This window comes from Bubalus bubalis, chromosome 20 (genome assembly GCF_019923935.1).
Source record: "Bubalus bubalis isolate 160015118507 breed Murrah chromosome 20, NDDB_SH_1, whole genome shotgun sequence".
Lineage (NCBI taxonomy): Eukaryota > Metazoa > Chordata > Mammalia > Artiodactyla > Bovidae > Bubalus > Bubalus bubalis.
This window is the reverse complement of record NC_059176.1, coordinates 43,664,038-43,673,087: the sequence shown is the minus strand read 5'-3', so window position 1 is coordinate 43,673,087 and position 9,050 is coordinate 43,664,038.

The following is a 9,050-nucleotide window of genomic DNA, read 5'->3' as shown; positions in this document are numbered from 1 at the left end:
GCAGTCCCTGCCAATGTCTAGGGATCAAGACTTCTCTTAATCCCCTAGAAATTAGACCACCTTCAGGGAGCTGAAAAGTGGAGCAAAAGCGAAAGGAGAGTCCCAGATTTAATTCCAAAGATACTAACTTTTAAAGCAGAGTTGAGTGAAAGAAAAAGTTTCCTACCATCTACAGAACTAACCTGAGTCCAGTCTCAGAAAAATAAAGTTGTATTGACACACAAGAGAGGTGTGGCTATACCTTGTTGCCATGCCTCCATGACAGCAGGGGAAACTTGAACACGAGAGACTGTTTGGCAGCCACAGAAGTCGTCTCTGTGAAAAGGCTGGAACAGCTTGACTGAATGTGGGCATAGCCTTGACAGAAGCAAAGAACTTAAAATGTGTCTGTTTGTTTCGGATGCGGTGCTGTGTGGCTTTGTGTGCATCCAGCCATCAAGTACAAGGGAAGTGTGGATGGGGAATTAAGGAATTTGGCGGTAAAGAATCCACCTGCTAATGCAGGAGATCTGGGTTCAAGCCCTGGTCCGGGAAGATCCCACATGCATCAGAGCAACTAAGCCCGTGTGCCACAGCTACTGAGCCTGTGCTCTGAAGCCCAGAAGCTGCAACTACTGAGTCCACATGCTGCAGCTACTTAAACCCAGAGCCCTAGAGCCCATGCTGCACAGCAAGAGAGGCCACTGCAAAGAGAGACCCGAGCACTGCACCTACAGAATAGCTCCCGCTCACTGAGACTAGAGAAAAGCCCGCACAGCAACGAAGATCCAGCACAGCCAAAAATAAATGAAATTAGAAAAAGAAAAAGGAACACCAGCTTTCTGGGATTTCCCAGAAGGGAGATGCTAAGCTCAAAGTGTGTCTTTAGGGAAAAGAAATGTGCTGTGTTAGTCACTCAGTCATGTCCCACTATTTGCGACCCCGTGGACTATAGCTCAACAGGTTCTTCTGTCCATGGGATTCTCCAAGCAAGAATACTGGAGAGGGTTGCCATTCCCTTCTCCAGGGGATCTTCCTGACCCAGGGATCGAACCTGGGTCTCTCGCATTGCAGGCAGATCCTTTACTGTGTGAGCCACCAGGGGAGCCCCGGGAAAAGAGGCAGGACTGTGGGAGTGTCTCTCTCTTTCAAGCAGCCCCATTACTGAACAGACTGCTAGATACCCGCTCAGGTGTACAGCCTTTGAGGAACTCTGTCTTGGTGTTTGACCACCAAGCCAGAGCGATGCAGGTGTCCCCCAGGAGCCCCCGCAGACCTGTCCAGGGTGTGTGAGGTCCCATCTGGGAAGTAGGGAAAGCAAGGCTGGACTTAGACACCTGCTTCTCCCTCTGTGTCTCACAACCAGATGAACAGCACAGGCACAGGGAGGAGGGTGGTCCAAGAAGGGGGCCAAGTCCAAACAGCACAGCATCCTCAGCCAGGTGGTTGATAGAAAGGCGTATCCTCCTCCAAGGATGTGTGTGTGTATGTGTGCATGCGACAGGGGGCTGGAGCTTGTGAAGCAGAGAACCACTGCCTTCCACCCCCGATCCCATTTTGTAGACTGCCCCCCTTCTTCTAAAGCCAACCCAGCTATGAGCGGGGAGCCTGCTGACACCTATGGTTCCACTGCTGGAAAGAGAAAAGAGGAGCGTTCTTGTCACTGTATTCAGCAACACTAGACTTGCCTCTCAGCCCATGTTGACTAGATAAACCATACCATCAGAATGGTCACCCCTCCGGGCCGACCTGAGATCCTCTCACCCAACCCCTCACTCATATTCATCACTAGATCAACCTCTGCAAGACTCCGGATTTTCTCTGAAATCCCAGGTACATATTGTAGCCGCTATGCAGTGTGGCCCTACTTGTTTGGTTTATTACTCTCTGAGAGTCCTGGAGGTCAAAAATCCAAACCTAGTCTCACTGTGCTCTAGAAATAAGGTGTCTGCAACTGGCTCTCTTCAGGCGGTTCCGGTAGAAATTCCTTTCCTTTTCCAGCTTCCTCGGGCTGCCTGCACTCCTTCTCTCAAGACCCCTCCCTCCAATAACTCCAGCCTTTTCTTTTCACAGTCAAGAATCTTCAACTACCAATTCCAATCCTCCTGCCTCCCTTATATAGGGTTTGTGATTCCCTTGGTCCACCCAGATAATCCAGGGTCATCTCCCATCTCAAGATCCTTAATTTCATCACATCTGTAAGGTCTCTTTTACCGTATAAAGTGACATAGTTCCAGGATGCAAGCATAAGCATGTGGACCTCTTTGGGAGGCATTGTTAAGCCTACCACACCTCCCAAGTGTACTAGAGTCTCATTCAATCAGAAGTGCCGTGGTTCTCAAATAGCAGCCGTGTTGGGACTTCCCTGGTGGTCCAGTGGTTAGGATTTCTTCCAATGCAGGAGGTATGAATTTGATCCCTGGTCAGGGAGCTAAGATGCCACATGACTCCTGGCCAAAAAACAGAAACAATATATAGTGAATTCAGTAAAGACTATAAAAATGGTCCACACCAAAAAAACTTTTAAAAAAAGCACTCATGTTACAATACTGTCTGTTCTCAGAGTTGCCTCACAACACACCAAGGAGGAGGGACAGAGCCCTGGACAGTCAGGAGCCCTGCATTTGAGCCTTCAGGGTGTTCACTACTCCACATTCTCATCCTCTGGTGTTTCCGGGTATTAATATAAAAGGCAGTAACTTGGGACTTCCCTTATGGTTCCACGGTAAAGAACCCGTCTGCCAGTGCAGGAGACACAGAGACACGGGTTCCATCCTGGAATCAGGAAGATCCCCTGGAGGAGGAAATGGCAACCCACTCCAGTATTCTTGCCTGGAGAATTCTATGGTGGGCTACAGTTCATGGGGTCACAAAGGGTTGGACACGATTTATTGACCCAACAACAACCATCCAAGGCTGCTATGCAGATGCATGGAGATGATACATGAGGGCAGCGCTCCCCGTGCACCTGGGAAATCTGCCTCCTGTCCTTCACGTGCCCTTCCCCACTTAACATGTCCTGCTCTCTCGTACCTGTGACGCCTACAAGTGCTGAATTTGACCATGATGAAGTCAGCTCCATGACAGGAACCATTTTTCCTCTGCTGGCAGACTTCAGTGAGGGCCTCTACAATTCAAAATGCAAATGACTCACATATGATGGATGTGCAGCATAATTCAAGCATGTCTGGATTCCCTGTCACTGTCAAGGTCGGTGGAAACTCCCTTTAAATAGATATAGATACACACTCACGTACATTCACCACCCAGGACACTAGGGTCTACTGATACAACTTACTGCTAAGTCAGCAAACATTGAGTGACCCTGCTCCCCACCATGAGGACATGACCCGGGCAGATAGATGGTGGGGACCCAGAAGGAAAGGAGAAGTGGTCACCACTGTCCCGGCGCCTTTGCAGCCTCTCAGCACCACCCAGCCCAGGCTCCCGCCCTCTAGCTGGTCTTCCACACCGTGGCTCACAAAGTATCTGTTTAAAAGCGCAAATCTGGGTCTTCCCTGGTAGTCCAGTGGCTAAGAATCCTCCTGCCAATACAGGGGACACAGGTTCAATGCCTGGTCTGGGAAGATCCCACATGCCACAGAGCAACTAAGCCCATGTGCCACAACTACTGAGCCTGTGCTCCAGAGCCCTCAAGCTGCAACTACTGAAGCCCGCACGCCCTGGAGCCCATGCTCCACAACAAGAGAAGCCACCGCTCATCATAACTTGAGAAAGCCCATGCTCAGCCACGAAGAACCAGCACAGCCAAACAAATAGTAAACATTAATTAATTTAGAAAAGATAAACATGCAAATCTGATTGATGCTTCTCTTCCTAAAACCCTTCATGGTTCCCCCTGGCAGAGTCCCTGCTTTGGCGCATGGCCTTCAAGCGCTGCCTTAAGGCCCAGCCTACCCGTCACTCCAGCTTCATTGTCCGCTGTTGCTTCCCTCACCCACTGGCCTCCACTTGGCTGCTCCTGCAGGCTGTCTCTGGCCTCCTTGCCTTTGACTTTGCAGCAACTTTCTTTTTGATGCCTAAGTCCTTAACTAACGGTCCTTCCAAATTTAGCTCAGGCCTGACTCCTCCAGGAAGCCTTCTCTGGGCCCCTGGCCTGATGAGGCGTTCCTACCCCCAGGCTCATATCTGCGTCAGGGGCCACTTTGCATGGAACAGCTGTGGGTATTTCTCAACAGATGGTCCTCTTAAGGACAGTGGCTGCCCTGCTCACTTCCGTATCTCCAAACCCTCATACAGTGCCCGGCACCCAGTAGGAGAAGAGGATTAGAATGAATTCAACTGGGACTTCCGTGGTGGTCCCACGGTTAAGACTCCCAATGCAGGGGGCCAGGGTCAACCCCTGGCCAGGAAACTAGGTCCCACATGCCACAACTAACCGAAACCAAAAAGATCCCGCATGCCACAGTTAAAAATCCTTTATGCATGCCACAAGGAAGATGGAAGATCCTGAGTGCTGCAACTAACACCTGGCAAAGCTAAATAAATAAGGGACTTACCTGGTGGTTTGTGGCTTCCCAGGTGGCTCAGTGGATAAAGAATCCATCTGTAATGAAGGAGACACAGGAGACTCAGGTTTGATCCCTGGGTCAGGAAGATCCCCTGGAAGAGGGCATGGCAACCTACTCCAACATTCTTGCCTGGAAAGTCCCATGGACAGAGGAGTCTGGTGGGCTACAGTCCGTGGGGTCACAGTCAGACACGACTGAGCAACTGAGCATGGACACACTGGTGGTCCAGTGGTTAAGACTTCCCCTTCCAACGAAGAGGGTTTGGATTCGATCCGGGGTCAGGGAGCAAAAATCCCAACACCCCTAGTGGCCAAAAAACCAAAGCATAAAGTAGAGGCAATATTGTAACAAATTCAATAAAGACTTTAAAAATGGTCCACATTAAAAAAAAAACAAACTTTAAAATAAACTAATTAAATAATTTATAAAAAAGCAAACAAATAAAATGAATTCAAGAAACGTTCATCCCAGCCGAAGATGTTAAGCTACCCTGTTTTGTGCTCTCTTCAAAGTGGCTCAGCTCCCCAGTGTCAATAAAGCTGCCTGTTGATGCTGCAGTTTATAAAAATCTCCCTTGGTGGCAGTAAACCATTAAACCAGCAAGTCCAGCACTTTAGAAACTCCCAGAAAAGGACAAAAGTGACGGAAGCTGGCATTCATTACTCACCACCAACATTGGTTTTTCCACCAAATGTGATTCTTGATTAATGCTTTCGTAAAACATTTGGGCAAAATAGAAGAAAGCGGTTAATGTGATGTTCTCTGATTCCCACATCCCTGTCTACCATCAGCAGCAATATATTCCCCTCAGACATCTGGTGAGCATCTCTCCTCTCTGCTCAACCCTTTGGAGTCGCGGGGAGAGATTCAACAACCCCATTTGAAGCAACCATGTCGATGAGCGACACATTGATGTCACTGACCCCAGGAAGATGGTGATGCAGAACAGTCACCATCTCCTGCTTGAAGGCTGATGTGTGATCCAAGAGAGCTATTTCATTTATTTCTTCATTTCCTCCATTCCTGGCCCTCAAATGGTTTGGGGAAAAAAAATTTTTTTCCAACCAAGATTTGGACTCCACTGATATAGAAGGCAATCAGCAACCGACGAAGATTTCTTGTAATAAATTGTTCATCAACAGTTACCTCTTGTTGACACTAAATGTGCTGTCATCCCTAACAGGATCTTGGTTTCCTAATGACCAGCCTCACACTTTACAGATGTGGGAGCTCAGTGAGACTCATCTTAACTTTTTATTTATTTATTTTTGGCTGTGCTGGGTCTCTGTTGTTATTTAGAGGCTTTTCACTAGTTGTGGTGCGCGGGCTTCTCATTGCAGTGGTTTCTCTTGTTGCGGAGCACAGGTTCTAGGGTGTGCCGGCTCAGTAACTGTTGGGCATGGGCTTAGCTGCCCCATGGCTTTTAAGATCTTCCCACCTGTGCCCCCTGCTTAGGCAGGCGAATTCTTAACCACTGGACCATCAGGAAAGTCCCTCATCTTAACTATTGACCAGAGACGTATTACTACGTGTTGTGTTATTTGAGCATTTTTGACCAGAGACTTATCAATCTACTGTTAGAGAGAGATACAATTAACATCACCACGGGAAGTTGTTAGAGCTTCAAATTGATCAAGTGTCCATTATGCAACTTATGATTGTCATAATCACTCACATTTTGTTACATTAGGTCTTTGTTCCAACTTTATATATATCATCAATGTAAAATTTCAAAAATGATGCATCCTGAAATTTTGAGTGAAGTTTTTGGTGAATTTTATACTTTCTCTGATTGTCCGAGTGACATATATACTAACGTCTCAGAAGATGACAGTTCTTCAGAACATAGTTCTGATTCAGATGATGTGAATATTAGACCAACAAAAAGACAAAACACCTTAGTGATTGATTCTGATACAGAAAGTGAACATGAAACTCACCGTACTGGAGAAGGCTCCTTTGCGTCAATCCTTTGCTTTGGGTTGAACACATTTCATGAAAATTAGAAGGCTTTACAGGTGTGTCAGGTATAACTATTGAATGTAATAACCTGCAAAGTGTTAGTGAAATAACAGAATTAATTTGGGGGCCAGCCAAAATAAAATCCGTCATAGGCGATAGTTTCTGCAAAAATCCCCCAGTCAACAATGAGTTAACTAACTTTACCAAATGACTCAGTCAGTAAGTGACTGAGCCTGAGGTTTGACTTTAGGACAGCTCTGACACCAAAGCCCATGCTCTGAGCTACTGCATTCAGTGTGTGTGTGTGTGTGTGTGTCTGTGTGTGTACGTGTGTACGCACTCAGTCACAAAGTCGAGTCTGACTCTTTTCGACCCCATGGACTATAGCCCACTATAGCTCCTCTGTCCTTGGAATTCTCCAGACGAGAAGGCTGGAATGGATTGCCATTTCCTACTCCGGGAGATCTTCCTGACCCAGGGATGGAATCCACATCTCATGCATTGGCAGGCAGATTCTTTACCGCTGTGTCACCTGGGAAACATTCAGTATCTGAGTTGTCAAACTCTGCCCCCAAATCCATGAGTTCTGATTCAGACAATCCTAGCAGCCAGAGGTCATCAGACCCACCACTCTCTTATCACCCACATAATTTCTGCTAAAGCAGTGAACTCGTTGCCTCCCAAGGTCGGGTTCTGCTCAGCAAACATTGTGTGGTGAGCCTTCCCCGTGCAAGTTCAAAGCTATTTTCACTCCACCCATTCACACTAGTTTGACCTCTGGGACCTCATAGAACCATCTTTTGCAGGACGGCCCTTGGGATATCTGGAGATGTTAATCCCTTTCCTAGGCTCTATCAAGACACAGAATGGAGCCCAGAGACTGGTCAAGGGGCCAACACAGAAGTTGAATTGAGAGAGGGGACCGATCTTGAGGAGGTCATTGGCACTCAGAATTGCTGGGGTGACACGTAAGGTCTTCCCAAATTCTCCATCTGCCAAATGGAGCTGAACTTAGACTTCTGTCCTGGAGACGAGGACGGCAATGGCTGCTCCCGTAAGAGGCACGATGTGTCTAGAGGCACACCATGTGATGAGGAAGGGCCGTAGCAGGGTGAGATGATACAGCAGCAGGGGCAGTCACTAGGCCTGGCCCATCCCTCACTGCATCCAAGGGCCCCCTTGTGGAAACACAGTGGCCAGATCTAAGTAGTGATTCCCAAGCTCTAATCCTGTCTGACCAGCTGGACTCCCCATCTTAGAGGGGATGGTTGTGACTTGGCTCTCCTCTGTTCCTTTCTCTTCTTTTGCTACTGCAGTCTCTGAAAAAGAGTTGAATACTGGGGCTTCCCTGGTGGCTCAGTGGTAAAGAATCCACCTGCCAATACAGGAGACACCATTTCAATCCCTGATCCAGGAATATCCCACATGCAGTGGGGCAACTAAGCCTGTGCACCACAACGACTGAGCCTGTGCTCTAGAGCCCAGGAACCCCAACTACTGAGCCCACGAGCCATAGCTACTGAAGCCTGCCCACCCTCAACAAGAGAAGCCACCAAAATGAGAAAAGTACCCCGAATATCACAATGAACAGTAGAGGCCCCAATTACCACAACTAGAGAAAGATCCCAAAGTCGATGATGAATGGCATCAACAACCCATTGGACATGAGTCTGAGCAAACTCCAGGAGATGATGAAGGACAGGGAAGCCTGGCATACTGCAGTCCATGGCATCGCAAAGAGTTGGACATGACTGAGGGACTGAACAACAACAACAGAGAAACCCCTTTCAAGACCAAGCACAGCCATTATATATATAAGTAAATAAAATCATTTTTAAAAACAATTGGATACGAGGATAGCAGACTTTCTCTGCAGAGGGCCAGAGAGTAAATATCTTAGGCTCCTGTGGGCCATACAATCTCTGATACAACTACTCAACTCTTCTAACACAATAAGAAAGCAGCCATAGACATAGGCACAGGTCAATGGATGTGGTGGTATGCAGCAAAACTTTAATTTTAGACACTGAAGCTTTAATTGCATACCATTTTAATGTCAACAGTATTACTTAATTTTTTTTTCAAATACTTAAAAATCACTCGAAGCTTGCCAGTCATACAAAAATAGGCAAGGGTCCTATTTGGCCTAGAGCCCATAGTTTTCTGACCCTTGGTCTAGAATGTTTACTGATGCCAAGTGTCAGCTGGGGTGAGAGACTCTGGACCATAGGATTTCTCAAGGGCTTTGACCCAGGACTCTGAACTTGAGCCACGTGCAGTTATATCCCAATGACTCTTCTGGAAATAATGTGGATCCTGGCTCCGCGTGGATCCTCCCCTGCAGCTCCATTTCTCTGCCCAGGGCTCTGCCAAGTCCAACATCAAGTGCCTCGTCACATCCGTTTGCGTCTTCACTTTGTGGTGTCACTCCTTGGAAAGCTTGGCCTGTACAAGAGGAATACTTGACAACTGTCTGGAGCTTTAACTCACTGCTGAAAAAGGGCTTGGGGGAAGAAACATGATCAAGAGGAAACGTGAAGGCTTCGGGACAATAGCAATTTGACAGGAAACCAGGCA